This window comes from Chaetura pelagica, unplaced genomic scaffold (genome assembly GCF_000747805.2).
Source record: "Chaetura pelagica isolate M959 unplaced genomic scaffold, ChaPel_1.0 scaffold142, whole genome shotgun sequence".
In the NCBI taxonomy this organism is placed as follows: domain Eukaryota; kingdom Metazoa; phylum Chordata; class Aves; order Apodiformes; family Apodidae; genus Chaetura; species Chaetura pelagica.
The window spans coordinates 9,004,645-9,013,818 of NW_009952973.1; the positions used below are offsets into that span (position 1 = coordinate 9,004,645).

General features: G+C 37.6%; 1 protein-coding gene across 1 annotated transcript in view; it reads left to right on the plus strand.

Annotated features, from left to right (window-relative positions):
• GALNTL6 (polypeptide N-acetylgalactosaminyltransferase-like 6) overlaps window positions 1–9,174 on the plus strand; it is a 277,333-nt gene that overhangs the window by 246,391 nt on the left and 21,768 nt on the right. The gene's annotated exons all lie outside the window — the stretch shown is intronic.

The following is a 9,174-nucleotide window of genomic DNA, read 5'->3' on the forward strand; positions in this document are numbered from 1 at the left end:
TTCCTGCTGCCAAAAGTAATCCTTTTCACTACTAAGTCCTTTCAACAAAAGTTTTTTACTAAATCCTTTTACATCTTCTGTTATGTAAAGGAGGATGCTGGAAATGCACTTCACAAAGGAATAAGCCCTAGGAAGCCCATCTGTGATTACATAAATGATTGCAAAAGCTCCTTCGTTAATGAAGGGAAAATTTCCTCTTCCTGTCCTGCAGCAGCAGCACAAGGGATATGAGGACCAGAGTTAGGAAGAGGACAGAACTTCCAGACAAACTCAGACATAGCCCAAATCATGCCATGGGTTTCCTTTTAAGCTGTTTCAGTTGATGTTTGCCCTTAAAAACAATGCTTATAGTGAGCATCTTACCTTGTCTTGGGATTTCACCTCTCTGTATCTTCCAACACACAGTTTCAGCTACTTACATAATGCCTGACCAATCTAGCTATCTTTTTTAAGAGTTGTGACCTGTCATGAGGATCACATATGCTTTATGAAATGAGAGACTTCTCAAAAACTCTTCTGACTCCTCATCACTAAATAACCCTTAGTGTCTTGCACACAATAGTATATAGCATTACATCAATTTCCTATGTCCCTATCATATTTCTTACCTTCTTATCTGCCACTCAAGACCTGCAAGGTTTATGAGTATTTTTTTATTACATATACTAAATAAATTGAAAAGCATCTGCATATGAAATGTTCTGTCAGTAATCCTGCTTTGTGTTACAGAGCAGTAAAAGTGTGCAGTAAATTTATAAAACAGACCATGACAACAAAATGCAGATTAAAAAGCTGAATGTCTTTGTCTGGAGATGGCTTAAGATGTTGCTGCTTGCCAAATGCAGTTGGTGTCCAATTTACAGGTAATTGCACATAAAGCAAGATTAATGGGCATGCAGATGTCAACACTGATTCCACATTATAATGTGGAAGCACCACATAATTATTCATTGATTCCAAAGCTGTCAACCTCTGCACAAAACTGCAGTGACTAATAACCAATTTAGATTGTTTGTTTTACTTAAAACATATAAAAAGCAAATCTTCAAATCTTGATCTATGCAAGATGTTGCCCCATTAAAAATTTCTGAATTGTTTTACTGAATTATTTTAGTTGCTTTATGGTATTCTTGACTGTTGCTTCATTGTTAACAATTCTATCCAAGCCACTTTCTTTTAAGCAGTTACCTGGTTCGGGTTGGAAGGGACCTTAATGATCATGTACTTACAACCCCCTGCTGTGGGCAGGAACACCTCTCACTAGAACTGGTTTCTCAAAGCCCCATCCAACCTGGCCTTGAACATTTGAAGGGAGGGGGCATCTACAACTTCCCTGGGCAAACTGTTCCAGTGTCTCATCAACCTCACTCTAAAAATCAGACTTAAATGAAATGAAATCAGACTTAAAACTTTTCTTGTAGCAATTTCTTGTAGGTGTATCCCAGATCATTATTTATTTTAGTTTCCTATTTGGGCAGGATTTTATTTTCCTGTTCATGACTCTATAAAAGCCATAATACATTTATCAATAAAAACTCACTGTTCAAGAGGATATACAGAGATGAACGCAGAATTTCAAAATATATCTCCTTTTTTCTTTTTTTTTTTTTTCCCTCAGGTATTTTATGTAGCATTTTAGCATTAACTACAGAACAAGAGAGAATTAGGCCTTTCTGAAAAGAAGGGCAATCCCACTGAAGTTTAGGTTTGGATGCTAACCCAGCAACATGGTGAATCCTAACCTTAAGTTTAATTCCTCACTGCACACCAGGACATGGGATCCCACAGCACAGTGATCCTTTCATCTAGCAGGCATGGGCACAATGACATTTACTTCATTGCAGAGTGTCAGTAAATTGGAACTTGCATGCATTTGGGTTTAGGAATTCAGCTGATAAAGGTGGATTCAGATTCCCACCTGAACCATTTTCTCAACTGTATTTGTGTGGCTTCAAAAGGTTTTGTTAAAGAAAATTACTGTAGCTATACCATCTGGTGCTGTGACCACATCTGCATTTTTGACAGAGTTTCCTTTAATGTTATGACCTCTTCTTTTTATTTTTCTTTTTTTTCTTTTTCTTTTTTTCTCTCTCCCAGCTGCAAATAACGTTTGGGATTTTCTTAAACCAGACCATGAACGTTTCCTTTTCAGTCTCCAGGCAAATTAAAGACGCAAGGAGAATTGGTTAGGTAATGGCTATGGTTTTTCATGACTGGAGCCGATAGATGTGACGCGCTGCTAAGGGAGCACTGCTGGCACTTCTGCAATCCCCTCTTTAGCACAAGACTGTAGCCTAAGGTCACTTAGGATTCAGCAGTCACAGTAAGCAGCTGAAATACCATCTTAGAATAAGCAAATTATTTAGGAATCAAGCAAGAATCACTTTCTTGCAACAACACAGCTATAATATATGATAATGATGATGGTGATACATTACAGCTTTTAAGTTTCCATTCTAACTTTTTTCATTTAATGTATTTATAAACTCATCATTAAAATTAATTAAACCGGGATCTCAAACAAAGCATTTATCAAAGAAAAACTTCAACTGGATTATCCTCTAATCCTTGGATACAAGAAAGTCAAAGTAATATTTTTAATGCTAGTTTTTTCTCTTTCTTCCAATCTGAATAGAAGTTTTTCTTTTAAGATAATAAATGTGACAGGACAGGCAGCTTAGCTATCGAAAAGGAATACAAAGAAGATGGAGAACTAGATGTTTGTGGATAACAGCATGAAAAAGGTTGGTAGCTGCTTCCCAGGATTTGTTCAATAGCCTAGCACTGGAAGCCAAGTTACATGGCTAAAGAAATGTATTTGGAATCAAACCCCTGAATTCTCTTCCAGGCTTAGCTTCAGAGATGGGCTGTAGTCTTTATGTGCCCACATAGCTATGGGTCTGTAAGGCAAGCATGGCAGTTGCCAACAGTTTTGTGGAGATGTTGTTACTCTGTCACTCTGCTTTCCACAGCACCCCTACAGCCAGCCTGCAGACACCAGCAGAGGTGGGGGCAGACAGCATCCTTGTGGGGACCGTGCCCATCCCTGTCCCCCAGGATGGCCCCAGTTGAGCCACTGAGCAGAGATGTGGCCTTTAGTCAGTGGACTGATTTTTTGGCTGTTTTGGTTTTTTCACTTTTTTCCAATGTGAAAACCACAAATTTATTTATTTATTTATTTGTTTCCTCTTTTTGTCGTGGAGATGCAAGCCTTTACAGAGAGAATGAAGTCCTGGTTGTTTTCAGATGACATTTGTGGAATTTCAGTTCTAGGTATTTGCAGGCTTCAGGATGTTGCAGACTTCAGGCTGAGAATAAATAATCTCTTGCTTCTCTGCCTGCTGTGCTAACTCTCACAAGAGTTATTTATATACACCAGCAGCTTTGTCACCTAGTTAGCATACTGTCTTCCATAGGGAAGCATTTCTTTTTATGCCTGAAGGCATCTCTTTATTTGGTTGGGTTTTTTTACACAAATACAGACCATTGCTGGAATGAAACACAGTTATGTTTTAAACACAGATAAATGTAAAGGGCTGAAATAAGATATCCAGGAGGAGAAAGTCTGACAAACACTAACACTGCCCAAGTTAAAAGCGATTTAGGCAAGAAGAGAGGGAAGAAAACCCCTATTTAGACTTTACTGATGTGGGCAGGTTAGATACTGAGACCTGAACACCAAAAAGCTGTAATTAGTGTCCAGGGACTGTTTTATCCTGCTTTCACTGTAGAAATACAGAGAAACGAGAATCTTTGTGTTCTGACTCTGAAGGACCTTTGCATGAAATCAAGGGTAGCATTTTTCTCCTTGTGAATGCTTTGGAGTTTTGTACCCTGCTGCCTCTGTCATATTGATCCATACTTGTTGGATGGGCTCCCTGAGTTATACTTTGTTCTTTTCCTTGGTGATGTTTTATTGTGGCAGTATGCTATCCATATTCCAGAGGAACATAAAGCATAGTTGTCTTGGCTGGATGGATCCCAATGCATTTTTTAAATACATTTTACTTAAATAGTCATATCTTCTTTTATATTTCACAACTGGAATACAGTCAGGCCTAGACATGCTGTGGTGATTCATATTTGATTGGTGTCATTGGAAGTGTTTTTTAACATCCTGACTGATGAGAGAAATGACTATCATGACAAACAGGACTACACCAGCTGGTGACATCCACCTTCCTGGAAAATATTCAGATGAAATGTAGGACAACAGGACCTCATTACAGGATCCAAATGTTCCTGTAGTAGTTTAATATTTGCAAAAGTAAAGTCCGTGGATTGGGGTCAAGGTTGGTTTCATGCAAACAGTGAGATAGGCACAATAGCAGAAAGAAACAGGTTATACAGGTGAAGTGAAACAAATAATAAAACCATTGTACTGCTTTAGTGCTATCTGATAACAAAAATCTACTTTAGAACATCTGCAGAAACTGAAAACAGAAATTACATTTTTATATTAATTGAACTGCTACACTTAGGATATCAATTGGAAAAGATGTAGCTAGAGGATGGAGTTGTGCAGGCTGGCAGTGTGGCACAGCATACAGCACTGTGGCTCTTACCACTGCTGTCACTGCAAGCCAGCACACCAGCCACAGTTACAAGATGTGGAAGTACTCATCTTGTATTAGGGACCAATCTAGTTAAACCTTGCTTAGAGGGAATATTTATGAAGCTGTCCTTTGACATGTCCCTGCCTTACTCCACTTTTCTGTTCTCATGGCCTGCATGTACTTTCTTCTCACTGGGTTTATTTGAGTAATACTATGCCTCTTGAAAATGACAGATGATCTTGCACACTTAAAAAGAAGGGACAGTCATTTGATCAGAGACATGTATCTTCCTCACTCGCTGAAGAAAGTGAAAGGGACAAAATGGTCCATGAAAAATTTCTTTTTTTCTAGTGGAGAAGTCCTCATTTATCTCTCTGTCTCTCCAGTCAAGTTGATTTAAACTCTTTTGTTGAAGTCCAGATATCAGTGGCAATGTAGCTTATTGTCTGGTAGGCTGTGGCTGAGTGAAAATACAAAACAAAATCACAGACTTAAATATGAGTTTATACAAACTTAAAGAAACTTGTCCAATATAAGTCCAATGGTAAAGGGTTTACCAGAGAGTGAGACTGCAACAGTGACACAAAACTTAATTATATCAAGAATGCTTACATGGGCAACTAATGACAGCGGATGAGTCAGTCTTACTGTGGTTACCATCACTTTTGTATGCATCTCACAGCTTCTTGGTGACAGCTGTCACAACCTTACATATAAAAAGACGCATCTACTGAAACATCATTGAGCCTTATTTATTCTCACACAGAAATTTTTCACTCAAAATGACAAGAGAGAGAACAGTTTATCATTGGTCTGTCACTGGATAGGTCTTGAGAAACATTCCAGTTGTCCATCTAGAGTACCTGTGACTTCTTTACATTGTGTGTCAATTCACATAACTGATTAATATTGATCTTCATTTAACTGCTCCTATTTAATTTTTTTCCTTGTTTCTATAAAAGGGCCAGTTTAGCCAATCTATTAATCTGTAACCCTGCAATGAATGTGACAATTAAGCTAAGTTACAGCAGTTTTCAGCTATAGGAATGTTTAATTTTTCTTTTCAATATGCAGTCAGATGAGGTGTTCAGACTGAATCCAAGCAAGTGTGATCTATCTCAAAGATATCCCAAAACTCAGTCTTCTTATTGGTAAACATACTTGGTGCCATTTAGGAAACTGGTATTTAGAGTTTTCTTTATAAGATTATGCAGATAGTAGCAGAGACAGAAAATCAAGAAGATTTAAATATCACTCTTAATTTGTTTGTTATCAATTCTTTGCAGATTAGCTTAGCTATGAGATTGGAGTGCTTTAATGGTGCTATACACAGTTCACAAAATACCACTAATCTGTTAGGCTCCTAAACTCTTTGGACCTGTACATTCTGTGGCAGTATACACTGACACATGGAAAAGTCCTAACAACGTCAAACTACTTAGCACCTATTTTACAACTAGACTCTCAAGTTTTGGTAGCCATTCATAACTTTTCCACTTGTGCAGCTTAATACATTGGCGTGCTCAGATTGTGTCTAACCTCGCCTACGGCTCAGACAAGGAGGAAGTGCCTGTCCTCCTTTCTCCACCGTGTCGAATTTTCATCCAGATTGTGGGAAGGGCAACTTTGGGAGAATCGTAAAGGACTTGAAACCACATCCTTACCTTACAGTGAGTCACTGTATTGATAGGCCTTAAAGTGTTCAAAGATGAGTGCTCTCATTTTGGTTGCACTTCTCTAGCTTTCTGTTGTGATAAGGTGAGTAAAAGACCAACAGTTCACTGACATAAGAAGACTTATGTTCCTAGGAGGTTCTTCACATAGGGCAACTTTTTATGCTGTTAGACAGCCACGGAATGGGGATTTCCAGCTTATGAGTGCTCTCTCATCTTGGACAACCTGAACCTTTACTCCAGAAACATGCTAGGTTAGCATGTTCTAAATAGCAATGTAAAGTATATTTGCCTTTTTTGTGCAAGGTTGCACCAGACTGGCTTCCAGGAGAGCACCTCTGCCTGACTGCATTCAATTCAAGTATGGGGATTAACTGCAATTTGAAGGTTTACTTCTAGTCTGTACATGTTTATGTTAAAAGGAAATGTCGTGATTACTGAGCTTGCATAGTGAAAATAAGGATAAGAAACCCATGCTAACTGAAGACAGCAATGCTCTTTGAAGTATTTGGATGCTGAGTACTTGCTTCCTGGTAACTGGCAACTTCAGAAAGAAATGCCGTACTACTCCAGGACAGAGAGTTCTTTGCAATAATGTTCATAAACAATCAGAGATGAAGAGCTAGCAAATAAAAAAGAGTTTGTGTTTTTAAAAGGGAACCTATTGAAATTCAAAGGGCTGACTTGTAAGAGTTCTGCTTATGACAGCAATGTATAAACATGCTGAGGATTATATAAAGGTTCATTAAAGGATCTGTCAAGATTTGGGAAGGTTTTAGCATATGATGGAGGGAATGGTCTTGGAAGACCTGGGAACAAAGTTTTAGATTTGTCTTAAGTGTCTTACCTGATATTTGTGGAATGATGGGTGACTAGTGAAAGATAATTTTGAGCTAGTGACCAGGTATAATATCAATATTTCTGTTGGACTCCTGTTTTACTCTGTTGTAATAATCTGAAGCAGAATGAAGGACTTTTAGCCCAATTACAAAAAAGAAAATGCCAGCAGAGCCTACTCTTAATATCGATGGGGGATGTCTTTGCTGGAGTTACTTTGAATTTTCTTTCCTAAGGTAATTCTTTTATGGTATGGTTCTTTTTACAGTGTGGTTTTTAAATATTAAAGTAGCACCATCAGATAAAGTGATTGCAAAAATTAGTATGACATTTTCTAGAACAGTCTTAAACTGCATTTGCATTATAGTAAGCTAGGTGTACAGCATTGGCAAGTGGAAAATATGATGGAAAGATCACACCTGTTTTCATTATTTTGGCTTCATAGTTTAATGTGCTTAATCAGATTTTGGCCTCACCTACGAAGTCTCATCACGTAGTGTTTTTACTTGTCAGGAGATTACTGTGTAACAGGGTTTCTTCCAGAAATGTGGGATTGTCATTTAGATGTTGTTCTTGAATTTGTTCTGGTTTTCTTTGTGCTACCCAGTTCCTGTATTCTTGAATTCTTATTTCTTGTAAAGTAATTCAGGTTTTCATTCCTTCACAACAAAAGTCAACTTTATGTGGCGCACTGCCCATTTTTAATAAGTATATAAGCATTGTGATTTCTTACACTGTTTTAACTTCCTTTATCCCTGCAGGTTTTAACGTATTGGCTTCACAGAGAGAAAGCACACAGAATCTTACCATGCAGTGTCAGCTAAAAGTATTTATTGTTTCTGTATCTTGCTGTCTTTGTATTTAGAGAAGCCTTACTAGTTTAGAGACATTTTGATTGTGTGCATTAATAAAATTCAGGATAAGAATTTTCAAATTAATCTTGAAAGCAAATCAGAGTACGAATCAGGTTTACTTAGATGCAGAGAATGTTCTGAGAAGGAACATTAGGTTATGTTGATGATAATCAGGTGTATATTGTCCTCAGGCTTATTATAGGGTGAATCTCAGAAATTTGCAGTTAGTTTTCTACAAAGCTAATATTGCAAACCTTGATGATCTTGTGTTACAAGGAAAGCAATGAGAACACCCTAGTGTCTCAATGCCATCCACTGAAATGTTGCTTTGTTGATGGGATAAGAGGTTATTGGGCAGCTCAGGAAATGGAAAATAAATTAAGCCTATACTCCACTATGAAATCTGCATATAAATTTGCATGGATTAAGTTGCAGGAGGAATTTTTTAAACAAACAAAAATATGGGAAAATTCGTCCCGAGCCTATTCAGACTTCATGACCCTAACAAACAATAAAATATATTCTCTTTAGTCTTATCTATTCAGGATTTTTCCTTGCATGTATTTTCTAAATTATTTTATAATTTGAGTCAGCTAATTTAATTAACGATAATTTGAATACATTCTTATGGAACAAAATAGGTAATTCTGTTTCCTGTAAAATACTAACAAAAAAAAATATCTTTGTGGGGCATAAACTGGAACTTGTTTTCACAGAGCAGAAATAGTCTTAGAGAAGTCTTTCAGATGAGTGCAGAAAAACAGAAGTTGCCATACCTCTCCCATGAGCTGCTTTGCATCAGGTCAGCTCCACTTCAGGGTTATTTGCTAAGCTTTTGCACAGATTTACCTAGCATGCCAACACAGCAAAGCTTCCAGTCCAAAGACAGGGCAAAACCAGCTGTGAGACTGGGCAGAACAAGCTCATGACTGTTTGCCCCCACACATGCACATGTAAGCCCTGACCCTAAAGTTTAGGTAAGAATTGCTAGGTGAATAAGCAGTACAATGACAGCTAAAAATTCAGGTATCTTTCAAATGCAAAGTGAAATACATCAGAAGGAATTATATGAACTATTTACACCCATTAGCAGGTTCTGAAAGGAAGAAAATGTAGGTACCAGTGCGAGCAGCTGAAAGAAATTTTCTGTTCAGCATCCATCATTAATCAAAACCCATGTGAAGATCCATAAAGAAAATGAAAAAAATAAGATATGCAACAGCCAGAAGACCGTATCTTACAGAGTCAGCAGGA